General features: G+C 48.6%; 2 non-coding genes across 2 annotated transcripts; one reads left to right on the top strand and one right to left on the bottom strand.

The window, feature by feature from the left end:
* Positions 1-15,814: 15,814 nt before the first annotated feature.
* Positions 15,815-15,906, bottom strand: TRNAY-GUA (transfer RNA tyrosine (anticodon GUA)). The gene is given in 2 exon segments: positions 15,815-15,850; positions 15,870-15,906. It is a non-coding gene; the product is annotated as a tRNA-Tyr (tRNA).
* A 2,600-nt stretch (positions 15,907-18,506) lies between these two features.
* Positions 18,507-18,579, top strand: TRNAA-AGC (transfer RNA alanine (anticodon AGC)). Its single transcript has one exon. It is a non-coding gene; the product is annotated as a tRNA-Ala (tRNA).
* The last annotated feature ends 1,471 nt before the right edge of the window (positions 18,580-20,050 follow it).

Raw genomic sequence — 20,050 nt, 5'->3', positions numbered from 1 at the left:
CCTGACGGCTAACAAAGCTCGATAGCCTGAAGAGCGCAAAGGTGGGTGCACCGTGCCTTTCTTTAGAATTTCATTGCTCGCAACGAAGTTCAAAGTGTGAATTTGGTTCGAGGGCCGATTTCTTTTTTGGTCAATTTCTCGCTTCCTGCGGCATCTCTGGCCATGGCTCTTCGCTGAATATATGCAAAAGATAGCCCTCAACGGTCTGACAAATAAAGCTGGTCTAAATTGCTCTCCTTGGCATAAAAAGAGCCCAAAACGTCGAAATTGCTCGTGATCGGCGAGCGCTTTACATAGGACTGCAATGGGAGAGCGCCCAGTTCGGCGAACACGTTCGTCCGGAACGCCACCTGACGGCTAACAAAGCTCGATAGCCTGAAGAGCGCAAAGGTGGGTGCACCGTGCCTTTCTTTAGAATTTCATTGCTCGCAACGAACTTGAAAGTGTGAATTTGGTTCGAGGGCCGATTTCTTTTTTGGTCAATTTTCCCGCTTCCTGCGGCATCTCTGGCCATGGCTATTCGCTGAATATATGCAAAAGATAGCCCTCAACGTTCTGACAAATAAAGCTGGTCTAAATTGCTCTCCTTGGCATAAAAAGAGCCCAAAACGTCGAAACTGCTCGTGATCGGCGAGCGCTTTACATAGGACTGCAATGGGAGAGCGCCCAGTTCGGCGAACACGTTCGTCCGGAACGCCACCTGACGGCTAACAAAGCTCGATAGCCTGAAGAGCGCAAAGGTGGGTGCACCGTGCCTTTCTTTAGAATTTCATTGCTCGCAACGAACTTGAAAGTGGGAATTTGGTTCGAGGGCCGATTTCTTTTTTGGTCAATTTCTCGCTTCCTGCGGCATCTCTGGCCATGGCTCTTCGCTGAATATATGCAAAAGATAGCCCTCAACGTTCTGACAAATAAAGCTGGTCTAAATTGCTCTCCTTGGCATAAAAAGAGCCCAAAACGTCGAAACTGCTCGTGATCGGCGAGCGCTTTACATAGGACTGCAATGGGAGAGCGCCCAGTTCGGCGAACACGTTCGTCCGGAACGCCACCTGACGGCTAACAAAGCTCGATAGCCTGAAGAGCGCAAAGGTGGGTGCACCGTGCCTTTCTTTAGAATTTCATTGCTAGCAACGAAGTTCCAAGTGTGAATTTGGTTCGAGGGCCGATTTCTTTTTTGGTCAATTTCTCGCTTCCTGCGGCATCTCTGGCCATGGCTCTTCGCTGAATATATGCAAAAGAGAGCCCTCAACGTTCTGACAAATAAAGCTGGTCTAAATTGCTCTCCTTGGCATAAAAAGAGCCGTAAACGTCGAAACTGCTCGTGATCGGCGAGCGCTTTACATAGGACTGCAATGGGAGAGCGCCCAGTTCGGCGAACACGTTCGTCCGGAACGCCACCTGCCGGCTAACACAGCCCGATAGCCTGAAGAGCGCAAAGGTGGGTGCACCGTGCCTTTCTTTAGAATTTCATTGCTCGCAACGAACTTGAAAGTGTGAATTTGGTTCGAGGGCCGATTTCTTTTTTGGTCAATTTTCCCGCTTCCTGCGGCATCTCTGGCCATGGCTCTTCGCTGAATATATGCAAAAGATAGCCCTCAACGTTCTGACAAATAAAGCTGGTCTAAATTGCTCTCCTTGGCATAAAAAGAGCCCAAAACGTCGAAACTGCTCGTGATCGGCGAGCGCTTTACATAGGACTGCAATGGGAGAGCGCCCAGTTCGGCGAACACGTTCGTCCGGAACGCCACCTGACGGCTAACAAAGCTCGATAGCCTGAAGAGCGCAAAGGTGGGTGCGCCGTGCCTTTCTATGGAATTTCATTGCTCGCAACGAAATTGAAAGTGTGAATTTGGTTCGAGGGCCGATTTCTTTTTTGGTCAATTTCTCGCTTCCTGCGGCATCTCTGGCCATGGCTCTTCGCTGAATATATGCGCAAGATAGCCCTCAACGTTCTGACAAATAAAGCTGGTCTAAATTGCTCTCCTTGGCATAAAAAGAGCCCAAAACGTCGAAACTGCTCGTGATCGGCGAGCGCTTTACATAGGACTGCAATGGGAGAGCGCCCAGTTCGGCGAACACGTTCGTCCGGAACGCCACCTGACGGCTAACAAAGCTCGATAGCCTGAAGAGCGCAAAGGTGGGTGCACCGTGCCTTTCTTTAGAATTTCATTGCTCGCAACGAAGTTCCAAGTGTGAATTTGGTTCGAGGGCCGATTTCTTTTTTGGTCAATTTCTCGCTTCCTGCGGCATCTCTGGCCATGGCTCTTCGCTGAATATATGCAAAAGAGAGCCCTCAACGTTCTGACAAATAAAGCTGGTCTAAATTGCTCTCCTTGGCATAAAAAGAGCCGTAAACGTCGAAACTGCTCGTGATCGGCGAGCGCTTTACATAGGACTGCAATGGGAGAGCGCCCAGTTCGGCGAACACGTTCGTCCGGAACGCCACCTGCCGGCTAACACAGCCCGATAGCCTGAAGAGCGCAAAGGTGGGTGCACCGTGCCTTTCTTTAGAATTTCATTGCTCGCAACGAACTTGAAAGTGTGAATTTGGTTCGAGGGCCGATTTCTTTTTTGGTCAATTTTCCCGCTTCCTGCGGCATCACTGGCCATGGCTCTTCGCTGAATATATGCGCAAGATAGCCCTCAACGTTCTGACAAATAAAGCTGGTCTAAATTGCTCTCCTTGGCATAAAAAGAGCCCAAAACGTCGAAACTGCTCGTGATCGGCGAGCGCTTTACATAGGACTGCAATGGGAGAGCGCCCAGTTCGGCGAACACGTTCGTCCGGAACGCCACCTGACGGCTAACAAAGCTCGATAGCCTGAAGAGCGCAAAGGTGGGTGCACCGTGCCTTTCTTTAGAATTTCATTGCTCGCAACGAACTTGAAAGTGTGAATTTGGTTCGAGGGCCGATTTCTTTTTTGGTCAATTTTCCCGCTTCCTGCGGCATCTCTGGCCATGGCTCTTCGCTGAATATATGCAAAAGATAGCCCTCAACGTTCTGACAAATAAAGCTGGTCTAAATTGCTCTCCTTGGCATAAAAAGAGCCCAAAACGTCGAAACTGCTCGTGATCGGCGAGCGCTTTACATAGGACTGCAATGGGAGAGCGCCCAGTTCGGCGAACACGTTCGTCCGGAACGCCACCTGACGGCTAACAAAGCTCGATAGCCTGAAGAGCGCAAAGGTGGGTGCACCGTGCCTTTCTTTAGAATTTCATTGCTCGCAACGAAGTTCAAAGTGTGAATTTGGTTAGAGGGCCGATTTCTTTTTTGGTCAATTTCTCGCTTCCTGCGGCATCTCTGGCCATGGCTCTTCGCTGAATATATGCAAAAGATAGCCCTCAACGTTCTGACAAATAAAGCTGGTCTAAATTGCTCTCCTTGGCATAAAAAGAGCCCAAAACGTCGAAATTGCTCGTGATCGGCGAGCGCTTTACATAGGACTGCAATGGGAGAGCGCCCAGTTCGGCGAACACGTTCGTCCGGAACGCCACCTGACGGCTAACAAAGCTCGATAGCCTGAAGAGCGCAAAGGTGGGTGCACCGTGCCTTTCTTTAGAATTTCATTGCTCCCAACGAAGTTCCAAGTGTGAATTTGGTTCGAGGGCCGATTTCTTTTTTGGTCAATTTCTCGCTTCCTGCGGCATCTCTGGCCATGGCTCTTCGCTGAATATATGCAAAAGAGAGCCCTCAACGTTCTGACAAATAAAGCTGGTCTAAATTGCTCTCCTTGGCATAAAAAGAGCCGTAAACGTCGAAACTGCTCGTGATCGGCGAGCGCTTTACATAGGACTGCAATGGGAGAGCGCCCAGTTCGGCGAACACGTTCGTCCGGAACGCCACCTGCCGGCTAACACAGCCCGATAGCCTGAAGAGCGCAAAGGTGGGTGCACCGTGCCTTTCTTTAGAATTTCATTGCTCGCAACGAACTTGAAAGTGTGAATTTGGTTCGAGGGCCGATTTCTTTTTTGGTCAATTTTCCCGCTTCCTGCGGCATCTCTGGCCATGGCTCTTCGCTGAATATATGCAAAAGATAGCCCTCAACGTTCTGACAAATAAAGCTGGTCTAAATTGCTCTCCTTGGCATAAAAAGAGCCCAAAACGTCGAAACTGCTCGTGATCGGCGAGCGCTTTACATAGGACTGCAATGGGAGAGCGCCCAGTTCGGCGAACACGTTCGTCCGGAACGCCACCTGACGGCTAACAAAGCTCGATAGCCTGAAGAGCGCAAAGGTGGGTGCACCGTGCCTTTCTTTAGAATTTCATTGCTCGCAACGAACTTGAAAGTGTGAATTTGGTTCGAGGGCCGATTTCTTTTTTGGTCAATTTTCCCGCTTCCTGCGGCATCTCTGGCCATGGCTCTTCGCTGAATATATGCAAAAGATAGCCCTCAACGTTCTGACAAATAAAGCTGGTCTAAATTGCTCTCCTTGGCATAAAAAGAGCCCAAAACGTCGAAACTGCTCGTGATCGGCGAGCGCTTTACATAGGACTGCAATGGGAGAGCGCCCAGTTCAGCGAACACGTTCGTCCGGAACGCCACCTGACGGCTAACAAAGCTCGATAGCCTGAAGAGCGCTAAGGTGGGTGCACCGTGCCTTTCTTTAGAATTTCATTGCTCGCAACGAACTTGAAAGTGTGAATTTGGTTCGAGGGCCGATTTCTTTTTTGGTCAATTTCTCGCTTCCTGCGGCATCTCTGGCCATGGCTCTTCGCTGAATATATGCAAAAGATAGCCCTCAACGTTCTGACAAATAAAGCTGGTCTAAATTGCTCTCCTTGGCATAAAAAGAGCCCAAAACGTCGAAACTGCTCGTGATCGGCGAGCGCTTTACATAGGACTGCAATGGGAGAGCGCCCAGTTCGGCGAAAAACGTGCGTCCGGAACGCCACCTGACGGCTAACAAAGCTCGATAGCCTGAAGAGAGCAAAGGTGGGTGCACCGTGCCTTTCTTTAGAATTTCATTGCTCGCAACGAAGTTCAAAGTGTGAATTTGGTTCGAGGGCCGATTTCATTTTTGGTCAATTTCTCGCTTCCTGCGGCATCTCTGGCCATGGCTCTTCGCTGAATATATGCAAAAGATAGCCCTCAACGTTCTGACAAATAAAGCTGGTCTAAATTGCTCTCCTTGGCATAAAAAGAGCCGTAAACGTCGAAACTGCTCGTGATCGGCGAGCGCTTTACATAGGACTGCAATGGGAGAGCGCCCAGTTCAGCGAACACGTTCGTCCGGAGCGCCACCTGACGGCTAACAAAGCTCGATAGCCTGAAGAGCGCAAAGGTGGGTGCACCGTGCCTTTCTTTAGAATTTCATTGCTCGCAACGAACTTGAAAGTGTGAATTTGGTTCGAGGGCCGATTTCTTTTTTGGTCAATTTCTCGCTTCCTGCGGCATCTCTGGCCATGGCTCTTCGCTGAATATATGCAAAAGATAGCCCTCAACGTTCTGACAAATAAAGCTGATCTAAATTGCTCTCCTTGGCATAAAAAGAGCCGTAAACGTCGAAACTGCTCGTGATCGGCGCGCGCTTTACATAGGACTGCAATGGGAGAGCGCCCAGTTCGGCGAAAACGTGCGTCCGGAACGCCACCTGACGGCTAACAAAGCTCGATAGCCTGAAGAGCGCAAAGGTGGGTGCACCGTGCCTTTCTTTAGAATTTCACTGCTCGCAACGAACTTGAAAGTGTGAATTTGGTTCGAGGGCCAATTTCTTTTTTGGTAAATTTTCCCGCTTCCTGCGGCATCTCTGGCCATGGCTCTTCGCTGAATATATGCAAAAGATAGCCCTCAACGTTCTGACAAATAAAGCTGGTCTAAATTGCTCTCCTTGGCATAAAAAGAGCCGTAAACGTCGAAACTGCTCGTGATCGGCGAGCGCTTTACATAGGACTGCAATGGGAGAGCGCCCAGTTCAGCGAACACGTTCGTCCGGAGCGCCACCTGACGGCTAACAAAGCTCGATAGCCTGAAGAGCGCAAAGGTGGGTGCACCGTGCCTTTCTTTAGAATTTCATTGCTCGCAACGAAGTTCAAAGTGTGAATTTGGTTCGAGGGCCGATTTCTTTTTTGGTCAATTTCTCGCTTCCTGCGGCATCTCTGGCCATGGCTCTTCGCTGAATATATGCAAAAGATAGCCCTCAACGTTCTGACAAATAAAGCTGCTCTAAATTGCTCTCCTTGGCATAAAAAGAGCCCAAAACGTCGAAACTGCTCGTGATCGGCGAGCGCTTTACATAGGACTGCAATGGGAGAGCGCCCAGTTCGGCGAAAACGTGCGTCCGGAACGCCACCTGACGGCTAACAAAGCTCGATAGCCTGAAGAGCGCAAAGGTGGGTGCACCGTGCCTTTCTTTAGAATTTCATTGCTCGCAACGAAGTTCAAAGTGTGAATTTGGTTCGAGGGCCGATTTCTTTTTTGGTCAATTTCTCGCTTCCTGCGGCATCTCTGGCCATGGCTCTTCGCTGAATATATGCAAAAGATAGCCCTCAACGTTCTGACAAATAAAGCTGCTCTAAATTGCTCTCCTTGGCATAAAAAGAGCCCAAAACGTCGAAACTGCTCGTGATCGGCGAGCGCTTTACATAGGACTGCAAAGGGAGAGCGCCCAGTTCGGCGAAAACGTGCGTCCGGAACGCCACCTGACGGCTAACAAAGCTCGATAGCCTGAAGAGCGCAAAGGTGGGTGCACCGTGCCTTTCTTTAGAATTTCATTGCTCGCAACGAACTTGAAAGTGTGAATTTGGTTCGAGGGCCGATTTCTTTTTTGGTCAATTTTCCCGCTTCCTGCGGCATCTCTGGCCATGGCTCTTCGCTGAATATATGCAAAAGATAGCCCTCAACGTTCTGACAAATAAAGCTGGTCTAAATTGCTCTCCTTGGCATAAAAAGAGCCGTAAACGTCGAAACTGCTCGTGATCGGCGAGCGCTTTACATAGGACTGCAATGGGAGAGCGCCCAGTTCAGCGAACACGTTCGTCCGGAGCGCCACCTGACGGCTAACAAAGCTCGATAGCCTGAAGAGCGCAAAGGTGGGTGCACCGTGCCTTTCTTTAGAATTTCATTGCTCGCAACGAACTTTGAAGTGGGAATTTGGTTCGAGGGCCGATTTCTTTTTTGGTCAATTTCTCGCTTCCTGCGGCATCTCTGGCCATGGCTCTTCGCTGAATATATGCAAAAGATAGCCCTCAACGTTCTGACAAATAAAGCTGGTCTAAATTGCTCTCCTTGGCATAAAAAGAGCCCAAAACGTCGAAACTGCTCGTGATCGGCGAGCGCTTTACATAGGACTGCAATGGGAGAGCGCCCAGTTCGGCGAAAACGTGCGTCCGGAACGCCACCTGACGGCTAACAACGCTCGATAGCCTGAAGAGCGCAAAGGTGGGTGCACCGTGCCTTTCTTTAGAATTTCATTGCTCGCAACGAAGTTCAAAGTGTGAATTTGGTTCGAGGGCCGATTTCTTTTTTGGTCAATTTCTCGCTTCCTGCGGCATCTCTGGCCATGGCTCTTCGCTGAATATATGCAAAAGATAGCCCTCAACGTTCTGACAAATAAAGCTGGTCTAAATTGCTCTCCTTGGCATAAAAAGAGCCCAAAACGTCGAAACTGCTCGTGATCGGCGAGCGCTTTACATAGGACTGCAATGGGAGAGCGCCCAGTTCGGCGAAAACGTGCGTCCGGAACGCCACCTGACGGCTAACAAAGCTCGATAGCCTGAAGAGCGCAAAGGTGGGTGCACCGTGCCTTTCTTTAGAATTTCATTGCTCGCAACGAACTTGAAAGTGTGAATTTTGTTCGAGGGCCGATTTCTTTTTTGGTCAATTTCTCGCTTCCTGCGGCATCTCTGGCCATGGCTCTTCGCTGAATATATGCGCAAGATAGCCCTCAACGTTCTGACAAATAAAGCTGGTCTAAATTGCTCTCCTTGGCATAAAAAGAGCCCAAAACGTCGAAACTGCTCGTGATCGGCGAGCGCTTTACATAGGACTGCAATGGGAGAGCTACCAGTTCGGCGAACACGTTCGTCCGGAACGCCACCTGACGGCTAACAAAGCTCGATAGCCTGAAGAGCGCAAAGGTGGGTGCACCGTGCCTTTCTTTAGAATTTCATTGCTCGCAACGAAGTTCAAAGTGTGAATTTGGTTCGAGGGCCGATTTCTTTTTTGGTCAATTTCTCGCTTCCTGCGGCATCTCTGGCCATGGCTCTTCGCTGAATATATGCACAAGATAGCCCTCAACGTTCTGACAAATAAAGCTGGTCTAAATTGCTCTCCTTGGCATAAAAAGAGCCCAAAACGTCGAAACTGCTCGTGATCGGCGAGCGCTTTACAAAGGACTGCAATGGGAGAGCGCCCAGTTCGGCGAACACGTTCGTCCGGAACGCCACCTGACGGCTAACAAAGCTCGATAGCCTGAAGAGCGCAAAGGTGGGTGCACCGTGCCTTTCTTTAGAATTTCATTGCTCGCAACGAAGTTCAAAGTGTGAATTTGGTTCGAGGGCCGATTTCTTTTTTGGTCAATTTCTCGCTTCGTGCGGCATCTCTGGCCATGGCTCTTCGCTGAATATATGCAAAAGATAGCCCTCAACGTTCTGACAAATAAAGCTGGGCTAAATTGCTCTCCTTGGCATAAAAAGAGCCCAAAACGTCGAAACTGCTCGTGATCGGCGAGCGCTTTACATAGGACTGCAATGGGAGAGCGCCCAGTTCGGCGAACACGTTCGTCCGGAACGCCACCTGACGGCTAACAAAGCTCGATAGCCTGAAGAGCGCAAAGGTGGGTGCACCGTGCCTTTCTTTAGAATTTCATTGCTCGCAACGAAGTTCAAAGTGTGAATTTGGTTCGAGGGCCGATTTCTTTTTTGGTCAATTTCTCGCTTCGTGCGGCATCTCTGGCCATGGCTCTTCGCTGAATATATGCACAAGATAGCTCTCAACGTTCTGACAAATTAAGCTGGTCTAAATTGCTCTCCTTGGCATAAAAAGAGCCCCAAACGTCGAAACCGCTCGTGATCGGCGAGCGCTTTACATAGGACTGCAATGGGAGAGCTACCAGTTCGGCGAACACGTTCGTCCGGAACGCCACCTGACGGCTAACAAAGCTCGATAGCCTGAAGAGCGCAAAGGTGGGTGCACCGTGCCTTTCTTTAGAATTTCATTGCTCGCAACGAACTCGAAAATGTGAATTTGGTTCGAGGGCCGATTTCTTTTTTGGTCAATTTCTCGCTTCCTGCGGCATCTCTGGCCATGGCTCTTCGCTGAATATATGCACAAGATAGCCCTCAACGTTCTGACAAATAAAGCTGGTCTAAATTGCTCTCCTTGGCATAAAAAGAGCCCAAAACGTCGAAACTGCTCGTGATCGGCGAGCGCTTTACATAGGACTGCAATGGGAGAGCTACCAGTTCGGCGAACACGTTCGTCCGGAACGCCACCTGCCGGCTAACACAGCCCGATAGCCTGAAGAGCGCAAAGGTGGGTGCACCGTGCCCTTCTTTAGAATTTCATTGCTCGCAACGAACTCAAAAGTGTGAATTTGGTTCGAGGGCCGATTTCTTTTTTGGTCAATTTCTCGCTTCCTGTGGCATCTCTGGCCATGGCTCTTCGCTGAATATATGCAAAAGATAGCCCTCACCGTTCTGACAAATAAAGCTGGTCTAAATTGCTCTCCTTGGCATAAAAACAGCCGCAAACGTCGAAACTGCTCGTGATCGGCGAGCGCTTTACATAGGACTGCAATGGGAGAGCTACCAGTTCGGCGAACACGTTCGTCCGGAACGCCACCTGACGGCTAACACAGCCCGATAGCCTGAAGAGCGCAAAGGTGGGTGCACCGTGCCTTTCTTTAGAATTTCATTGCTCGCAACGAACTTGAAAGTGTGAATTTGGTTCGAGGGCCGATTTCTTTTTTGGTCAATTTCTCGCTTCCTGCGGCATCTCTGGCCATGGCTCTTCGCTGAATATATGCACAAGATAGCCCTCAACGTTCTGACAAATAAAGCTGGTCTAAATTGCTCTCCTTGGCATAAAAAGAGCCGAAAACGTCGAAACTGCTCGTGATCGGCGAGCGCTTTACATAGGACTGCAATGGAAGAGCTCCCAGTTCAGCTAACACGTGCGTCCGGAACGCCACCTGACGGCTAAGACAGCCCGATAGCCCGAAGAGCGCAAAGGTGGGTGCACTGTGCTTTTTTTTTAGAATTTCATTGCTCGCAACGAACAGAAAAGTGTGAATCTGGTTCGAGATGCAATTTGTTTTTTGATATTTCTTGCTGCCTACGGGCTCTATTGTTTCGGCTCTGCACTAAATATGTGCAAAAGAACGTTCTTGTCGTGTTAGCGGGTAAGCTACCGCGGGAATGAATCACTCAGCTCGTGCCTTGTGTGACATCACTTTATTCAAGCGTGCAGGGATTTATACTATCGTGGTGCCATCTTTTGATGGTTGTTAATATCACTCATTAACTAAGGTCACTATGTCTTACTCCTGAACATTACATCTATTCCTCTCTAAATACATAGATTTGTACAAGTATTAAAAGCACGTACACGTATTACAAGTATGACAAGCTGGTGTCAAGCCCGGATATACACAAGCAGTTAGTCACTGCACATAACCTTGAAATCGTTCGGGTGGCTTCCGATGTCTTGACAACTGAGGAAATGGTGTTGGCTGGAAAGCAGGCTCATCACCATCAACACTGTCACTAACACCATCACCACGGTCACCATCACCACTATCACCATCGCCACTGTCACTATCACCATCACCACGATCATCACCACTATCACCACTACCACCATCACCACTGTCACCATCACCACTATCAACACCAGCACCATCACTTGATGGAAGTCGCGTGTGAACACCGCTGTAATCGGTCTGGTGATGTTGACTGACGTGGCTCAGACGGCAGCAAACTTTCTCGACATGTCTGTGCAGCTTCGTCGCTGAGGTCCTCGCCTAGCTCCGCAGTCTTTTTCGTTGCCTCCATGGGTGCTGCACTCAATAGCGAGGCGTTCCAGGTGTGGCCGTCGTCGAGGCAGAAGGACCAACGTCCTATTCGCTTGAGGATTTTCAGCGGTGGTCCAAAACTTGAAAAGCTCTTCGGGCCTGTAACCGGTTTCTTAACTCTCACGTACTTTCCGACCTGGAACTTCGGAACACAGGCCCCTCTTCGTCGATCAGCATACACCTTATTTTTGCGATGATAATCCTTCACCCTCTTCCGAAGAGAGCACATTTCCTTAACGGGGTCTGCGAAGAAATTCGGGGCGGGATGTCCAATCACGTCCAAGGATGTCCTCATGTGCCGGCCATGCAGAAGCGCAGCCGGGAGGATTCCAGTGGCCCTATGAGGAATGGCCCTGTAGACGCCCAAGTACTGCGTTGCAGTTTTTTTTTAATGGTTGCTCTTCCAATATGGCTACCTCAACATATGATTTGAGCACGCCGTTAAACCTTTCCACCTGCCCATTTGCTTGCAGGTGAGACACAGCAGAAAATCTGTCCTTGATTCCTCTGTCTTTAAGAAATCACTCAAATTCCCGGGACGTAAATTATTGCCCATGATATGTGACCAATTCTTCAGGGTACCATATCATTCTACAACAGCGTGGAATCGGGTACGCCTGAATGCGATTAATCGAAATAAATCTGGCGGCGTCTTGCATCACAAATCAAGTGTTCAATCGGCGTGCCCGCAGCCTTGAGGAATGAACAAACACTGCAAAGATTGACGGCATTATAGTACACCATATTTTAAATGCATTTTTAGCACAGCCTGTTTTCGTCCAGGGTTGCCTTGCTTTTTTTTCATTAACGTTATTGCTATCTTATACGCTAACCCAGATAGCAAAAAACATGCATGAAACAATGTTTCGTGTCTCGAGTTCTTTCAGGCTAGCACCCGCTGGCTACTCCACAATCGCTGAAGGGCTTGCAAGGAACCGTGAAAATGACGTCACCTCGAAACTTACCTGATAACTCCTTCGGGTTGTTCAAAAGTTTCTTCACCTGCGGGAAAGCTTCAACTGGCTTTTTCCTCTATATTCTGCGTGGAAAAGGGACCACCAGTCCTGCTTTCAAGATTCCTCAGTTTTGTAGCGATAGCTACATTACGGTAGCATTCTTCCTTTCTTCTTTTACTTCCTCCTTTATTCCTTCCCTTACGGCGCGGATCAGGTGTCCGCCGATATGTGAGACAGGCATTGTGCTATTTCCTTTCCCTAAAAACCAATTTTGTAGTTTCCGGTTTCGAACCCGACCGCGGCGGCTGCGTTTTTATGGAGGAAAAACGCTAATGCGCCCGTGTGCTGTGCGATGTCAGTGCATGTTAAAGATCCCCAGGTGGTCGAAATTATTCCGGAGCCCTCCACTGTGCCACCTCTCTCTCCCTTTCTTCTTTCACTCCCTACTTTATCCCTTCCCTTGCGGCGCGGTTCAGGTGTCCAACGATATATGAGACAGATGCTGCGCCATTTCCTTTCCCCAAAAACCAATTATTACTGTTATTATGGTTAGCGCGCTCGGCTACTGATCCGGAGTTCCCGCGTTCGAACCCTACCGTGGCGGCTGCGTTTCGATGGAGGCCGAACGCTAAAGCGCCAGTGTGCTGTGTGATATCAGTGCACGTTAAAGGGAGTAGTAAGTGTTTTTTATTAAAATAATAATAAAAAGGATGGAAAAGATTTTTGCTAGCCCCGACATCTGCCATCGATACTGAAGCACCTTAGCTGGGGCAGCGGAAATAAAGGATAACAGGCAGAATGGAGAAATGAAATGAAAGAGGTGAGGGGACAGGAAGAGAGCATAGGGGAGAGGTAATATAATTGGTTTTTTGGTTTTTGGGAGGAAAGGAAATGGCGCAGTATCTGTCTCATATATCGTTGGACACCTGAACCGCGCCGTAAGGGAAGGGTAAAGGAGGGAGTGAAAGGAGAAAGGAAGAGAGAGGTGCCGTAGTGGAGGGCTGCGGAATAATTTCGACCACCTGGGGATCTTTAACGTGCACTGACATCGCACAGCACACGGGCGCCTTAGGAGAGGTAATATACATAAACTTTTTACACAACAAGAAATGTGTCCAGGCTGTGCGCGTGATTAGTTCATGATGGAGCAATAAAAACACACTCGCACAGCACTATGTTGACTACAACTGGAGTGGGGCATCCTGTTGTTAATCGTCCATGGTAGAACTCGCGGAGCGCTCAGTCACTGAGTGTACACACCTGGCGGAGAACATACGGGACGTCAAGCCCATCTGTTCGAGGAATGCACAGAGGCTCACCAAGGTTCGCTCACGGGTGCGCGCACAGCCCTGCGGCCACAATAGCGTCTTGAGGGAGTATGGTAGTATGCCCAGCGCCCTATAGGCCGCAAGCTTCGCGACGAGCATCGGCGAACGCGGCACAGCGAAGGAGCAGATGTTCTAGTGTTTCCACTGCACCGCATCCGTCACACACATCACTCGTCGCGATTCCGTGACGCACCCGTCGTTCCCCGGGCCACACGCAGCCAATGCGCGCGCGGAGGATCATTGCACGTTGCGACCGCGTAAGTGCGCGACAGCCGGTGATGCTGTCGATGCGCTCACCTCCTGCGATGCGTGGGTCGGGGTGCTGCTTTCGGAGATGGTCGTGAATGGCCGCACGCGCGTCCTCCAGCGCAAGGGGCAGATCGCTGGCAGGTAGTTGATGTGCGGCGGTCGCGAGGTCGTCAGCTTCTTCGTTGCCGGCGATGCCGCAGTGACCGGGCACCCACTGTGCACGCACGGCACAACCTCTCTGCGCGAGGCGCTCGATGCGCGAGCGAATGTCCCGCATTAGTGGGGTACCGCAGCCGTTGGATTGCAGGCGGCTGAGGACGGCGCGGGAGTCGCACAGCAGAGCACTCCTGGGCGGCGGAGGGCCGAGGGTGAGCAGCAGGTCCATCCCGAGCCGGATCCCCATCAACTCCGCCGTGGTGGAGGAGCCCAGGAAGGCTGCGTGTTGCTGGCTGTGCAGTCGCAGGGCGGGGATGGTAGCCGCCGCTGCAAGGGAGCAGCTGTCGAGGGCCACTGAGCCGTCGGTGTACACGAGGAGATGGTCCTGGAGCTCCTCGTGTATGACGGCTCTGGCCAGCTGCTGCACAGCACAGAGGGGTGTGCTCCGTTTTCCCGCGATTCCGACGATCTCTCGCTGTACCTCCGAGGCAGCAGGCCAGGGCGCGCAGGAGCCGTAGGGGGGTGGGCCTTGAGTTTAAAGGTACCCCAGGTGGTCGAAATTATTCCGGAGCCCTCCACTACGGCACCTCTTTCTTCCTTTTTTTTACACTTCCTGCTGTATCCCTTCCCTTACGGCGCGATTCAGGTGTCCAACGATATATGAGACAGATACTGCGCCATTTCCTTTCCCCCCAAACCAATTATTATTATTATTACTATTATTATTATTATTATTTCGCCCACTTTTGTGCCCGCGCTGAAGAGCTTACTGATAAACATTCTGGCTTAAGCTAACCTGGATTATAATAAACACCACCCATTTTTTCAAAAGCGTACGTTGCCCATGCACCCTTCGCGCAGGGTAGAAGGATAGTTTATCCTTGCTATCCGGACTGGACAGTAAGAATAGGAAGATGACGATTATAGGTGCGTAGATCTATCATCGGAGCTTCTATAGAGAATTTCTAGGAAAACATTTCCACAGAAGCTGCGGCTAAAGTTTCGCGTCCGTATCTGCTGCTGATATCCTAGGACCAATCAAAAGGAATAAAGGGATATGGGTAACAAGTGACTGACGCTCCGTCTGTGTAACAAATTAGTTTCTACAGAAAGGAAAATCTAGCCGGAGGCGGTATAGAGTCAAGTGGGCGGGTGAGATGTGTCAGGTTTTAGGAAAGCGCGTCATTAATTTTTAAAGCAGGGTTTTAATGTAAAGATAACCTTTTGTGCCCCAGTAATACCAGTATTGGCTGACGTCCAAAAGAGGAGAATCATGTTAACTATTAAATTGATTAGCCAAATTCGAATAGTAAACTTTTTAACTATTTGCCATTCCTTTTTGGGACAGGACATATATACTGCCCGTGTTTGGGGGTAGACTTTGATAACTAAATATACGGAGTACTAACTGTTGGCAAACGAGCCTTACTACCACTACAGAGCAGAGTAATCTGATGCAGTTAACAACAGGCGGAGCTCTTTAGACGCGGTACTGGAGGTCCTGACGTTAGCAAATAGAAGAGGCTGCAACCTCGGTTAAATTCTTCGTAGCTACAAGAACTTCGCATGTTTTGAAGAGGGAATTTGTTTCTGATTTCACCCGTAAGTATTACATATTTCTTGTGTTAGAAATCTCCCTCTCGGCTTCGACAGCATATCTGCCCCTTAAACAAATTGCACCAGAGGACAGCTTGCTCCTTTTTTTATTTATTTCTTCTGTAGAATGCGTGGAATATAAGTTATTACACTGACGAATCATTAGTTATTTGTCGACCACACTTTTTGTCATTTCTCATCTGCTTTTATAGACGCAGCTTCTGTGTAAATGCTTTCTTAGCAATTCTCCATAGAAGCATTCTCCATTAAACTACCGTGACTCTATTCTTCATCTTCCTATTCTTACTGTCCCCTCAGGAGAGCTACGATAAACCGCTCTTCTACCCTGCGTGACAGGTGTGCAACGTACGATTTTGAAAACATGGGTGGTATTTGTAATAATTCGGGTGAACTTAAGCATAGATCGTTTTCAGTAACGTCTGGCACAAAAGTGGCTTAAAAGTGGGTAAAAAAGCGGTTGGTCAGTCCTTAACCTGCACTTAAAAAAATATTCCCTCCGTCGAGCCGGATTCGAACCAGCGACCTATGGATGCCCGCAATGAGTGTACCTCTACAGTCCACCGCTCTGCCAACTGAGCTATCGACGGAACGCTGACCGCCTCGCGGCTGACTTTAGCAAACGGTGGCGTTACCTGTGTGACTAACATTCATGGATGGCGCGTGTCTGCCGCGCCTTAAGAAACAGATTATTCCGCGGTATGACGTCACCCCATCGCCGACTGGATGCGCTCCTGCAGCACTATTTCGCTTCCAATTTCTATTTTCTTCGGGGCGTCCTCTGCTTGCATTTCTTTTTCGGACACTGCGCCGAAACTTGCCCTCTTCAAAACTGCCCTCTTCAAAACTGCCCTCTTCAAAACTGCCCTCTTCAAAACTGCCCTCTTCAAAACTGCCCTCTTCAAAACTGCCCTCTTCAAAACTGCCCTCTTCAAAACTGCCCTCTTCAAAACTGCCCTCTTCAAAACTGCCCTCTTCAAAACTGCCCTCTTCAAAACTGCCCTCTTCAAAACTGCCCTCTTCAAAACTGCCCTCTTCAAATTTGCCCTCTTCAAAACTGCCCTCTTCAAAACTGCCCTCTTCAAATTTGCCCTCTTCAAATTTGCCCTCTTCAAAACTGCCCTCTTCAAAACTGCCCTCTTCAAAACTGCCCTCTTCAAAACTCGCCTTCTTCAAAACTGCCCTCTTCAAAACTCGCCTTCTTCAAAACTGCCCTCTTCAAAACTCGCCTTCTTCAAAACTCGCCTTCTTCAAAACTGCCCTCTTCAAAACTCGCCTTCTTCAAAACTCGCCTTCTTCAAAACTCGCCTTCTTCAAAACTCGCCTTCTTCAAACTCGCCTTCTTCAAACTCGCCTTCTTCAAACTCGCCTTCTTCAAACTCGCCTTCTTCAAACTCGCCTTCTTCAAACTCGCCTTCAAACCTGCCATCAAATTCGCCTTCAAACCTGCCATCAAACTTGCCTTCAAACTTGCCTTCAAACTCGCCTTCAAACTTGCCTTCAAACTTGCCTCGAACGTGTTATATCGAACTGAGCATTACTATGTTCTGCTAGTGCTCTGCTAGCGTTCTGCTTGTTAAGTAATTTCTGTGATGCTATGTGAGGCATTTAGTCTATACAGCGCTTGGCCGAGAGAATTATGTGACTGCGAATATCCCATCAGCGCAGCCGCGTTAAGGGCCGCGTCGCCATCTTTAACCACGTAATGTCAGCTACAGAGCAGAACAAAAGTCATGAACTTACCGTATTTCGTCACCAGCGGTCCCTACGTTGGAGAAAGAGATCTGAAACAAGCAGATAAATAAAAACAATAATTACCGAATTATTGAAGTTATTCAATCATAGTGGCGTAGGCTCGAAACCGTTTGAAAGAAAGTTAGTTCGGAGGGACCTTATTTTTTTAGTTGGATTTCTAATGACGTGGAAAGAAGGATGGAGTATGCAGACACGGCAAGGCAAATACGTAGGCGTTTTATGAATTCCTGCATGGAAAAGCAAATCGGCTCAGTCACCTGCCAATGCACCAGTACAACCCTGAAAACTCTTAGCGGTTTTGTCGTTATAATTATGTCTTGCAAAAAGTTACACTTCAGCAGGCCTACTGCACCTCTGACAGCTACTACTTTATACATATTTAAAAAAACATAGTGGTGCAGTTTGAGGAAACAAAGATGGCATAAATATGTTCAGGTAATGCGTTTGCTTCGTGCCCAACATTCTCGGTCAAATATTTTGAATATTGAAAAATCGTAAGACACTGTTATGGAAATATTGAAGGTAATGACCCATTCTTCTGATGTATAACAAAATCTTAATTTTAAGGTGTTTCCATCGATCACATCGAATAGTTAGGACTGCCTTAGAAAACCAAAGGGGGAACGCTTTTCAAGATAGCATAAACGTTAATAGAAAAAAAATGCAAGTCTGACGTCGGGTGATATGCGGATATATTGATCGTTATAATGAAATCTTACGCTATATGAAAGAATGGCGGTCATAAATGGTTTCCAGCTCAAAAATGCTTTTTTGTCCATAGTTGCTGGATATGGTTATACTGTTGTTTGAGTACCATGCAGGTGCAGATAGTAAGGAAATTGTATAATTTGTGTGGTCCCCAGATAACTTGCCAACGCCCATCCACATTTTCTCGTATGATATTGAACCGTTTATTGATGACACACACAGTGGTTAGTAGGCTTAAGTCGTAGTACTGGAATTCAATCCCGGCCGCCGCAACTGTGTTTCGGCAGAAGGGAAACGAAAAATGCGCTCCTGTGCTTTGCGACGACATCTCAAGTTAAAGAGCCCCAGGTGGTTGAAGTTAATGCTGATTTCTCCACTACGGTGTCACCCATAGCCCATGTGCCGCGCTGATATGTTAGAAACCCTCCCTAAGAAAAAAAAGACGCAAGACAAGCGAAGGATGAAACTAGCGTGCGTAGAATGCAAAAGCTGCGTGACTTTGATCGCAAAAACTGATAGTGAGTTTAAGGCGCTAGCGTATGCAGCGCCCGCGAGATGAAGCGGCAGTTGCCTTCATTCTTCGGCTGAGTTTAAGGCGCTAGCGTATACAGCGCCCGCAAGATGAAGCGGCAGTTGCCTTCATTCTTCGGCTGCCTTCCGATTCGACCTAGATTTTCTACGCAGCTCTTTACGCGTGTTACAGAGCTCCGTTACTCTCCGTTTCGTCGGGGGTGTAGCTCAGATGGTAGAGCGCTCGCTTAGCATGCGAGAGGTACTGGGATCGATACCCAGCACCTCCACTTTAATTTTTTTTCTATACATAATTTCTATTTTCTGAAATGTTTTGAAGAAGAACCCGACGACCATAACGTGCGCGTACGCTGCTGCACAAGGATTGCCGGTACATTTTTTTTTTCGGGTGACGTTTATACATTCGTACGCCCTCTAGCGGCTGTTTTCTATGTAGTCGGTCCCACATGGTGAGCGATAGGGGAGAGACAGAATAGAGCACAGGCGGGGATGTTCACCAAACAACGCCCGATTTGGTAACGTGGGAGGGGGGTGTTGGAGGGACTGAAAAAGAACCTCCATGTCAGTTCAAATCAAGTGAGTTAATTTTCCTCTGGATAAGGATGGGACATTCACAAAAAGCTGCTTTCAGCCACATATTACTACATTTTCAGGAAAACCACCTAAGCGGTTAGTTATGGAAAAATGCCGAGATCGGAATAATGCCACACGTAACTGTCCTCTATAGTGTAAAACTGTACGCAAATATCAAAACAGTAAAAAACAGCAAAGAACTAGAAACAGTAACAACAGACTCAAGCAAGAGTAAGGGCACAAAAGAAAATAATTCCAAAAATATAGGAGCTCACGGAAGTTTCGCACTTAATTCGCGCAAGAGGAAATGGAGCCACACACGCAACCGCATGCACGCACACACTTGCGCGAACACGCAAGTACACATGCGCATGCTAAGCGAGCGCTCTACCACCTGAGCTACACCCCCGATCAAGAGGTGCAGTAACGGAGCTCTGTAATACTCATGAACCGTTGCGCAGAAAATCTAGGCCGCATTGGAAGGCATCCGAAGAATGAAGACAAGTGCCGCTTGGTCTCGCCGCCGCTGCCTACGCGAGCGCCTTAAACACGCTATCAGTTTTTGAGATCTAAGTCACGCAGCCTTTGCGTTCTATACGCGCGCCAGTTTCTGCGCCTAGCTTGTCTTGCATTTTTCTTTTTATTGGGGGTTCTAACATCCCAACACAACACATTACAGCACATAGGCTATGAGTGACACCATAGTGGATAAATCAGTACTAATTTCAATCAACTGAGGTTCTTTAACGTGCGCTGCCGTCTCAATACAGCAGCGGATTTTCCGTTTCACCCCTATCGAAAGACAGTCGCCGCAGCCGGGATTTAATTCCAGACCTACGGCTTAGTTGCAGAGCATCCTAGCCACTGTGTTTGCCATCAATAAATAGTTCAATATCATGCAAGCAAATGTGGATGGGGGTTGGGAAGTTATATGCGGAGCACAACAGTTTCCTTACTATCAACACGTGGCACACAGTCAGCACTAGAACCATACCCAGCAATTATAATAATAATTGGTTTTGAGGGGAAAGGAAATGGCACAGTATCTGTCTCATATATCTTTGGACACCTGAACCGCGCCGTAAGGGAAGGGATAAAGGAGGGAGTGAAAGAAGAAAGGAAGAATTAGAGGTGCCGTAGTGGAGGGCTCCTGAATAATTTAGACCA

Source organism: Amblyomma americanum, chromosome 9 (genome assembly GCF_052857255.1).
Source record: "Amblyomma americanum isolate KBUSLIRL-KWMA chromosome 9, ASM5285725v1, whole genome shotgun sequence".
Classification (NCBI taxonomy): domain Eukaryota; kingdom Metazoa; phylum Arthropoda; class Arachnida; order Ixodida; family Ixodidae; genus Amblyomma; species Amblyomma americanum.
The sequence above is the reverse complement of the archived record's forward strand: the minus strand, read 5'-3'. Positions and strand labels throughout refer to the sequence as shown.